Raw genomic sequence first — 11,354 nt, forward strand, 5'->3', positions numbered from 1 at the left:
TGAGTTCTATCAAAATTTCTGGAAGCATTTTTCAGAAAAGATTTCACATTAAGGAGGCATAAATGCAAGGAGAAAGAGGGGGAGAACATTCAAGCCCCTGATGGACCTTTCTCAATGACTTCTCTGCACAGTATTCTCAACAGCTTTATGTAACCTGAATTAATTACTAAATCTTTCCCCTTCATTATCTAATTAACTCATTCCACTGATTTTTTTTTTCCTGTCTTTAAAAAGCTGTTCAATTACTAACATTTCAGCATCTGCTTCTGTGTTCTGATACAAGGCAGGAGGATCTGGTAGCTCTCTTAACTCATGCAGACATGTGAAATTTCAGAACCTTCACATTCTCTCCCTGCATCTAGTTAGCTACCCATCTGGTTGACTTTTTGTTGGAAGGGTTTTCCAGTGTCAGATAAGCCATACGAGAAAAAGGAGACAGATTCCCCTGCCCTTACCTGCTTTGAAGTTAGATGGAAAACAATAAATGGAGGGAGAAGCAAGATGGGAAAGAGCAAAGCAGTAGCTACAGTGCAACAGGACCATAAGCCATATTTCTAGACACCAGGAAAACAAGGTCATCGTTTGTATTTGAGACAAGCAACCTGAGGAAAAAGAAGAGAAGATAGCAGTTGTAGGATATACAGGGTAGCAGTTTGAAAGGTTAGGAATATAAGAGTTGTGATAGCAAAAAAAATGAAAAGACCTGTATCCAAGCTGCTGCTTTTCACCCCTTTTTAAGGGAATTCTATGCATATGGGGTGGTTTTGGAGCTGTCAAAGGATTACCTATCTTTGAACTGTTGAGTTTAATAATAAAGAATACTAGATTATTCCTTGCATTTCATTCATTTCTTTTCTACTGTTGTGTTAGTTATTTTGTCATTTTGGTTTCTAAAATAAAAAAGGACTTTCAAATAATTTAAAGGTCCCTGAATAGAAATACAGCTCTGAGTTAAAGTTTATTCTTTGTGAGCTGTCGGTTTAACTGAGCCACAGCTGGTGTTTACTGTTTTTGGAGATATTTGATGGGCAGTGGTACTGATTAGTTAGCAGTTTTCACACTGGATTATTTTTGATTTTTATAAGGAATAGACAGAATGTGCATGGGACTTTGTTTGCTTTCAGGTTATAGGTTCCTTATACTCTGGTACTACCCAAAGTTCCCCAGTTATCACTGCTGTATTTTTGTGACATGTTTTCTTCTGGCTAAGAGCTAATCTGGTGGTGATTTGAAAAGCTCTTACATCCTCACAAATTTTGCCTTTGCCTGACCAACAGCATCTTGCCCTTTCCCACCTCCCCTCTGGCAAAGCATTCAAAGCAAGGATGATCTAAGAAACTGGAAGGGTTCACCCTTTCTTTCCCTTAGGGAACTGATACTATTCTCCTATCCTATGTCTCCTATCAAAGGATAGGAGACAGATACTAGTCTCAAAGAAGGAAAGGTAAGAAAGACTGCGAAGAGAACAAAATGGGTGTAGCATCTCAGGATGCTTCAGTTCTCCCTTTCCTTCTGTGAGCAAGCACGGTGAGCTCTTTTGATTTTCTTTCCTCCCTCCTGCAACATAAGATGTGTGAAGGGCTCCTAGAAAGAGAGAAGGGCTCCCTACAGGATTTTATGCCTGACCAGCTCCAGAGTCATGGATGGGGAAAATAAAAATTAAAAAAAAAAAAAAAAAGCATCTAGAAACCTGAACGGCACAAGTGATTCCTGGGTAGAAAATCAGCTAGGCAGGGAACATAGAGATAACCTACAGTATATATTAAATAACATGTTGCCAAATGATAGAATATGTGGCAAGACTAATCGATGTGCGCACTGAGGAAAGAACCCCTCGCTATTTCTCGATCTCTTTTTTTTTTTTTTTCATTTGGATCTCATGATCCTTTGCTGTTTGCCAGGAGTCTTGACAAAAAGCCTTAACAGCATTGGCATCCATCCTGTGGCTGCTCTGTCATACAGCACGTGCTAGATACCAGCCTCATCACCTATTTCATGGCAACTGTGCCTCTTGCATAGGACCCCAAATGTCAGCTGACTGGTCACCTTTACTAATGCAACTACAGCAATGTTATTTTTTCATACTTCCTTACAACCACAACATAACTATGGTATCAAAATATTACTAATGGCAGCCATTTCTGCTTAGATTGTAGTAGTGCCCAATGTGCTTTTCTAAGGCAAGGAAAGTACCCCTGCTTTTTAACATCCTCTTTGAATGCCCCTTTCAGATCACATGCACTATTTGGGCAGGTCAGTCGATCTCTAGGACTGAGTAGAAAGAAAAAAGACTGAGGCTTGACTGCCACAATTATAACAGTATGCTATGAGTCATAGAGTTGCTGAGTTCTGGGAAACTATAAAGTATCCACTTGTGGGAACTGCCCAGAGAAGAACATAACACAGCGATTCAGTTCTCCCCTTCAAGCTGTGTATGGCTGCGATGAGGCTGGTTGTGATTCCCTGATTCTGTGCCATTAGCACCAAGAGCAGGCAAAAGAACTCTTTGCCTTCTCCAGTTTATGTTCTTTGCATAAGATTTCTTTGGTTACTGGATTTGAGAGCAGTTCTGAGCTTCTGGATCTGGTTGCAATTCTCAGCCGAATTCCATCTTGATATTGGGCTTAAGTCCAGTCCCTGTCCACATGCCACATGGAAAGGGAGTCTGGTCACACAGGCCAGACATGGGCATGCATCAAGCAGTCACCCACAGATCAGTTTAAATGCAGCCTAAGGAAACAGGTAAGTACCACTAAAGGTCCAATATGATTGATGTACCTCCACTCATCTCTTCCTAGCACCAGCCATCATTTCTCCCACTCCCTGCAAGGCCTACCCCTTATGCTATGGCCAGAGGATGGCTGCCGCTAGAGTTGTTTCTTCCATCTGTACGCCCTTTAAAGAGTGTCCTCCAGTGACAGACCATGACAAAGATCCCAAGCCAAAATTTCCGGTTTAAGGATACGTTAAAAATGATGGAAAAGCAAAAGTTTAGTATCTGATATGTTTAAAGACAATGAATAGTACCAGATTCTACAGTTCACTGAGAAAGTTTGCACAGGAAGCTATTCAGCATGAGTAATAATATCAACATGTGGTCCAACTAGTGAAAGCAATCACAGGCTTGTATCTTTTTAGTTACGTTCTTGGCAGTGGTCCTCCAACACAGACCAGATCATTGTGGGGTAGCAAAGCTCAGGTGAAATGGAACAGAACTCTTTAGAGTCCTGTAAAATGAGCAGAGATTTCTCTTTATGATGTATAGCATTTTACTTGCAAGCACTGTAATAATATGGGCTGCTGGCTCCCCAGGTTTTCCTTTGTTTATCAGCAGAGAGTTTGGGGACAAGATCAAGGAGAAAACTGTGTCAATATGAGCATAAGAACTCTTAACAGCTATGTTTTGTAGCAGTTGGACACTTCGCCAGGACTTGTTAGGGAGGCATAAAAACCTTGCCTTTATAACAGCCTGGATAGTAGTTGGCCATGGTCTAAAAGGCAGGGGAACAATACCTCGATCAGAGAAGTATTTATTGTTTGAAGAACAGAATGGTGTTGGAATGTTCCTTTCAAACTCCAGACAGCATTTAAACACATCATTCGCGCTCAAGCACTGTAACTAGTGTAGAAAGAAAAAGGACTGTGCCACAATTATAACCACATGCTCTGAGTCATGGAGTTGCTGAGTTCTGGGAAATTATAAGACATCCAGTTCTGGGCATTGACCAGACAAGATGACAGTGTCAAGAAAGCCCCCATTGATCATGGGGGCAGTACAAGAGAAAACAGCTGTAACAACTCAGAAAAAAGACTTGACAGCTCAATGAAGATCTCTGCTCAGTGCTCAGTAACAGTTGAGAAAATAAGCAAAATGTTAGGATTTAAAAATAGCTAAGAGTCAGAGAAAGGGATAGACTACTTCAATGAACAAGGTACTTTCTGACTGAAGGGGGCAAAGAAGGAACTTTCCCTGTAGGCATGTTATAAATGCATTTTTCAGAGGCTTCTGCATCTTCCTCTGAAGAAGCTGATACAAGGAGATACAGAGAGGTGATAAATGATTAGATGGACCACTGATCTGACCCAGCAGGGCAATTTCTCTGTTTCTATGATTTGGCTGGAATTACAAGGGTAGCCTGTGGCACAACCTGGTATTAAACCTTTATCTCAAGAGCCCCTGTTCAGTTCCTTTAACCACAAGACCATCCTTCATTTACAATTTCTTCCTTCCATTTCATCTGAAAATATCAAAGGAGTATAATTTCTCCTAATATTGTAGCATTCCAGCACTGACCAAACCAGGAAGTGAGCAGCAGGTGAATAAAAATTAAGCTGACATTTCCAAACTTCAAATGAAGTTTTATGTGAGGCAAGGAATGGCTCTCAATTTAATCCAAATTGGTTCACTCAGCTCTGGTGATAATCTAATCTATACCACTGCAAGTTTGCAGTCAGAAGAACAAAATAGTGTTTGAATTATGCTGAACCCAAAAATCACTGTTTGTCTGTGACTATACACTCAGTAGCACAGGATGGGAGTAGGGGAAATGAGAAGGAGGGGTAGAGTGGTGAATAAGACTGAAAAGCAGTTGGCCTTGTGCTTAACAGCGGTTGAAAAAAAATGGCAAGCAAAACTGAGGCATGTATAAATGTATAAATGGAGGTATTGAACCTAAGTCAGAGGAAATATCCTAGCACTGTGTAAAAAGTGAGATCACAATTGGAATACTGTGTGCTGCCCTAGCCCTTTTTATTGAAGGCATATTATAGAAATGGATTAACTGTATTGAAGGATAATAAAATAGCTATAGAGAAGCTAGAGACATAGATTTCACTGAGGGGTTAAAAGTAATGCACAAGCTCTTGAGACAGGAGCATGCCCAAAGAAATACATAACATCAGAAAATTTTTAAAAAGTGGATGTTCCAGTGGTGAGTAGGCTATTCATATATGCACAAATAACAAACAAAACTTAGGGAAATAAGAAGGAGCCTTAGAGAATTTCCTTTTCTAAGGTCAAATTTTGAAATTCTTATTCTATTTTTATTCCTTGTTAATTTAGACTCCCAGTGATTTCAGTGGCTTTCATTTGAATAAGAACTAATTGGGAACTGCAGGTCAGACAGGCCTTTGAGATCTGTGCCCAAACAGGAATAATTCTGCACAGAGCTTTTACCTTCCTCTTTGAGGATTTTAGCTACATCACCACTCCATTCTCCCCAGCTGTAAGCCACTGTAATTGAGTTATTTCCATCAAAAGTCTCTCTCCTTTCCCTTAATGCTCAATACACATTGGGATTCTCTGGTGTCTTGCACTCCATTTGCATCTCCTCAACATTTTGGGAACTTGTTGTGTTTGGTCCTTGCATGAGGTGTGGGTGTGATGAAGAGGAAAAAGCCTTCTTTCAGCCTTCCCTATAGACCTCTGTCCACACAGGGCCTGTAAATTCAGTCTTCTGTAGTCTCCTTAAAGTATAACACAAAACACTAATGATAATTCCCACCAAGCACTGTGAAGTTGCTGAATCAATATTAATATGCCTCATTCTAGTTTTCCCAAACATTCATAACAGAGAGATGAAAAGATGATGATACAAGCTAATCATTCTGCTATCAATTTAGTAACTAATGCTTTGTAAAAGTAAGTGAAATTTAGTCCCTCCATTTTTGGAGGAAGCAGCTTTTAACTCTTTACGTTTGCAAAAACATTTTTTAACATCTGTAAATTGATATAATGATAGCCATAGGAAGCTTAGCCTCGTGTTGTTATTTTTAACACAAGAAGCTACTTCAAGTCTTCTAGTCAAAACTATATTGATCCCTTTTGCTACAAACCAAATGCCTTATTCATCTGTTCCACGTTACTTTTTTCTAGCCATTTGTCATTTACATAACACTGAGCAACCTATCTTGGGAATGTCCTAAACTACAGAAAGCCTCTATAATAATTTTTGACACAGGGGATTTCATGGTGAAATCCTTATATTCATCAGCTGCAGATTCATTGCACTTTCTGTTTGGTTAGCCATTTCCTAGCGGAACACTGATATTTTATTTGGCTGGCAGCAGTTTCTAGCACAGGAGAACAGTTGTATTCTTGAAACTAGCTATTGGGAAAAAATCCCATGCTTATTTTTCCTGTGTATAGGTGTGTGTGTATGCATGTGTGTGAATGTGTGTGCACACACACATATGCAGGTATTTTAATTAAAAATGTTGAGTGTAAGTTCTATTTGATGTGCCTGTGTTCATTAAAAACACAAAAAATCTGCCTCGGTGTGCCATCAGCATCATTCCTCTGCGTATTTAAGCAATTTTATTTAGAACATTTTCTTTTTCTCTCCTTTTGTGTGTGAAGGGATGGACTTTCATTCAAATATGATACTTGATTATGTATATCCGGTTCCTGTATTACTTGTTGCTTCCTATATTCTCCAGAGATGTTTGTATGTATAGATTGTTCTTTATATAGAAAAAAAAAATCTGCATAACTTGTCATGAATCACCTCTTCTGCTGCCCTAAAATATGAGCTTCACTAATGCAAGAACCAGTTCTCCATGTAAGAGACAGCTAAAATGCCACCTAGCATTTTATCTTTGTCCCTTTGTGTTTCTGATTATTTTCCCATCCATATAGTGTTTCTTAGCATGAGGAAGTAAGGAGAAGAGGGAGACCATAAATAAGACTCCTAAAGCACATCTTTCCCATCAGCAGCGAGCAGCCAGGGTTGCATGAGGAACGCTTCAGCTGTACTCTCCTTTCATCTCCTCTGCTCCTTGCCTCTTCCACCATCTATACTTTCACTTTTATGAGGGATGTTACCTGGAGTGTTCCCCAGAAGCTACCTGTGGTATTCTCCAGATTAGGGAAATCCTGAGGTGAGAATCCATCTGAGTGTGTCTTTAAGAGACAAATAAGTCATGTAAATATTTTAATTCTGTCCTTAGAATACCCTCTTTTCCCCACCTCCTTTTGTCCCTTCTTCTTCCCTACCTCTTTCCTCTTCTTTCTCTCTCTCACTCTTCCAAGATCTATTTAATTATGCCCATAGAAAAGAAAATGCTGATATCAAAAGAGCAATTCCCTCTTTTGATTTCCAATTCATTTTCCCCTCTCATTCAAGAGAATAGAAATATACAAAGTAATTTGGTATATAAAATGATTCCCCATAATTTTAATCCTTTTAAAGTACTTGTGGAGATTACCACGGTTTGATTTATTTTGACAAGGGGTGGTAAAAATTGTAAGAACAGTAGTCTACTAAAAATGTTTTAAGAGCCTGTTGCTGTATTACAGGAATGAATATTTCAGGTGTTCCATAGGTTTGGGGGATGATTTCATAATGGGACTAAGTGAATTAAAGTAATACAAGGACATGTGTTCACAGTAAATTGAAATGGACACCCTTTTACTGTTACTTGAGGACTTTTTCAGCACTATAGCCACCACATTTTTCTGTTCTTCCTCTTCATTTTATTGGATTTCTTTTGCTTTTCACAGGTCAGGCAACTAGATGTCTGAGTTGGAAAGGAATCCTGGAAATTCAAAAATTACTGCAGCTCAGGCACTGCCCTAACAAGGGTTTGGGAGAGACCATTATATCCAGCAAATAACCCATTCCCCACAGCAAAATCGGAGAGTAGGAAACTCGGAATCTTACACACTCTTACATGACCTACACCACCTCCCTTGTCTCCTGGTTTCTCTTTTTTTCTGTTGAAATTGCATCTGAACTCTGTGTTGGACTGGGCCAAGTAGCTCAGTGCCTGGAACGATCAAACATGATGGCCATGAGAACTGTAACAAAGACAAAGTACATTCTGCAAGTGAGACTCAGTAGCTAGGTAAAATCATGGTCTCCCAGGTTGGGAGGGAGTCTCACCTCATGATGCATGGCATGACTCATTCATCACCAGTTTGAAGACACACCACTCCATAACCCCACAACATATATACAGTTATTTGTCCTGATCCATAGGTGTCAGTAATAGGAGCATGATTAGGGAAGAGGCCATGGCATGTGCAACCTCACAGAGAAGCATGTTCAAAAGGACCCCCCTCCCTCCTTCCGTCACTGCAGCCAAACACACATGCTCTTCCCACCGTGAGGTGGCCTCCCTCACCCAGCTGTTTCATGGCTCCCATGCTTGCAGTCTGACACTGGAACAGGAAAAACACGAAAGATAAGAAGGTTATTTCTATAAGGCCAGTAACTCAAACACCCCTAAGTGAGTGACTAAATAACTTATGTATTGTATGTATCATGGTTTTTTTCTTTTTCAGAAAGTTAAATGTTAATATCCCTTATCTTAAGACTGTAACACTTTAAGGTTTCTTCCATTTTTCCGTATATTCTGTAGTGTTATATCTCACTCTTACAGGGAATTATTGTAGTGTATGTTTTAAATTTCCATGGTAATACAGAATAGCAATAAGAGCACTGCAAAGAAAAGGCTTCATGAATATATCTCTTCTGCTGGCTTCCACTGGCTTCAGAAGTACACCACACTTACTTATAATTCAGGTGCCCCACGTTGGAGCAGCTTACAAAGGGTCAGATTCTTACTTGTGCTATACCGAAATCATCTTATTTAAGATGTAAAATCATCCTACTGCAAGAAAACATTACAGAAAAAATATGAGAATTAAATATGAAGTGTTCACAAAATTTATGTCCCCTTGTCCTGTGTTTGTGTTTGTAACTTTGGGTCTAAATCTTGTTCATTGATGACACTTGTAGTTATCTGTGCTGTTCACATATATACTGTTCAGATTAAACCAGAGCTTTCAGAAAATACAGTTTCTAGAGAACTGAGCCTCAAAAAAAGCAAATGCTGGAGATGCCACTGGAAGAGCTTAAGTTTGTGAAGTGTCTAACATATAGAATTCAGAGACCAATGGGCTGATGTCATAAGATCTTTTTAACTAATAAATATAAATTGCTAACTATTTCAAAGAAATAATGGTCTTTACAATTACATTAAAACACCAGAAAAATTGAAAAGAGGAAAAGGGTGAATAACAGAGCAGGCAAATGACTGATCTTTCTGTGTGGTTTTCACTTGAGCACAGGAAGAATGATTACATCCCTACAGCAGTCTTCAAAGTGTTGGAGTCAGAGAGTGGAACAGCAAATGAACTGCAGTTCAGTGACCCTCTGTGGCCTGAACAGTGGGAGCTAGTAAGCACAGCATTTCCACTTTATTCACTTCTCTTTTTTTAACCACTGTCAGTAGAAGGCCTTACCCCCACACACACTTTTGCATCATTATTTTAGTCTAAGAAGAATTAAATGTAGTTGATATATCTATATTTAGGCAGATATAACCTGTAAAAGTAGATGTATCTTTGCCATGCATACACACAGGCTTGTTATACACGTGTATGGTAAAACGGGTAACTACAGTTTTCTTGGGGAAGCCTGCTTTCCAATTTGAAATGGAATACATACTGTGCCATGCAATTTTCTTTGTGTTTCATTAGTGATAAAACCATGAGCTGGTCATCTAGGTCTATTTGAAAAATAGATATAAAGTACAGCTTTCAGCCTGGTCTGTAATTTTCTCTCTAATGGAGGTGCTTCCTTTGTCACAACACATTGGCAAAATACTCTAGAGTCTAGCCTCCAGGAAAGAGAAAAAAAAAAAACAAACATAAATATAGCCATAGTGTGATGTCACTTAAGAGATGCTCGACATTGTTATCATGATCTATTCTCATGCTATATATAAGAAGGTAATCTAATTTTTAATAAAAGGTTTCATGCATGTCACATCATTGTCCATAAAATTACACCTATGTAACGGTATGATAAAGTCGCATGTAAACATATCCAGGGAGTAAACCTGCAAGATGTTACAATTTATGCATCCTTGTAAGCAAGCCAAAAGGCTACTGTTAATCCAAGTGCGATTCTTTTGGGGCTTTGCTTTGTAACTGGAGATCCCTTAATCTCCAAAAAGAAGAATCCCAAAGAAAGGGAGTTAAAGATTTTTCAGTGTGTTTGTTTTAAGAAAGAAGTACATCCTTAATCGCATCCAGATTCACCAAACTTTTTACAGAGGTTTAGAAGCAGCTGAGATAAAATTATCATTTAAGTGCACAGGGAAATAAAAGGATGAAGGAATCATTTCTTTCCAGTAGATTACAATAGCCAATTTTCCTTTCATTCAGAAGATATGACTGAGTGAATTATTGAAGACTATTTGTCAGGGAAAAACTTAAAAGTCAAGCCTGTAGTCTGATTTTTGTCTTTCTGCTGTGAAGCAATTCCCTGACCCTCTGAATTCCCTTGGAACCTCTATTCTCTGCAGCTTCATAGCTATATAATGCCACTTGGGGTCTTGGAGCTGGAAAGAGTGTGAACAGTTGTTTTTACCAGCATTATATTTAATAAAACTGAAGACCAAGGGGTTATGTGTTAAGTAAAGGGCTATGAGGTACGCTTTCAGACAAATCTAAGCCAGCATTAGCACGTCAGTATAAAATAGGTGGGGTGGACAGCCCATACTGATGGTGTAATAACACTTACTACCAGTGTAATAACTTACTAATAGTGTAATAACACTGTTGTTAGTGTCATTTTCCTCCATCATGACTAAGGAGTACAAGGAGATAAGATCTATTTTAGTTCCTCTCTTTTTAACAAAATCTATCGACTAAAAATCTTCATAGCATCTCTTGACCATGTTGTGAAGTGGGAGCCAAAAAGCTCCAAAGCTAATATATCTATTTTTTACAAAATCTTTCTGAGATATGAAAATAAAAATCACTGTTTTATATACCTATCAGAATTTTGTTCAAGTCTCACATAATTTTACAATGTTCTGAAGTTATACTTTTATTTCTACTATTCCATTTTTATTTGAAGACTAGATACATATTTGAAGAGAGATATGCAAAGAACATGAAATTTCAGGCTAGCAGTCTATGTTTTTGGAAACTCATTTTTCTTAATTGAAGGTTTGTCTATTTTAATATGGTTTTCACTTTAAATCCTCTGTAGTTTTATAAAAGAGTCTAACGCTTCATTCCTCTTACATTTTAAATCTGCATTTTACAAAAGAAATGCCTAATATAGTACTCCCGAGAACCCAACAAAGAAACTCCTAAATGAATAATTAAGAGGTGAATTAATGTTTTTATGATTCAAAATCTGGGAATATAAATGGAGGGATGTTGCGTCATCATGTGGGCTGCAAACAGAATAAAGGGTTATGTTAAATGAACACTGAAAATAGAAACCTTGCCTTTTCCTCTATAGTTCCTTGTTGAAGCCAATCTCTTGATAATTACTCTTGACTATTTCCAAATCTCCTCACAAGAGCTGTCTTTTGCTCAGCCTAGGAATCCT

This window comes from Dromaius novaehollandiae, chromosome 1 (assembly GCF_036370855.1).
Source record: "Dromaius novaehollandiae isolate bDroNov1 chromosome 1, bDroNov1.hap1, whole genome shotgun sequence".
In the NCBI taxonomy this organism is placed as follows: domain Eukaryota; kingdom Metazoa; phylum Chordata; class Aves; order Casuariiformes; family Dromaiidae; genus Dromaius; species Dromaius novaehollandiae.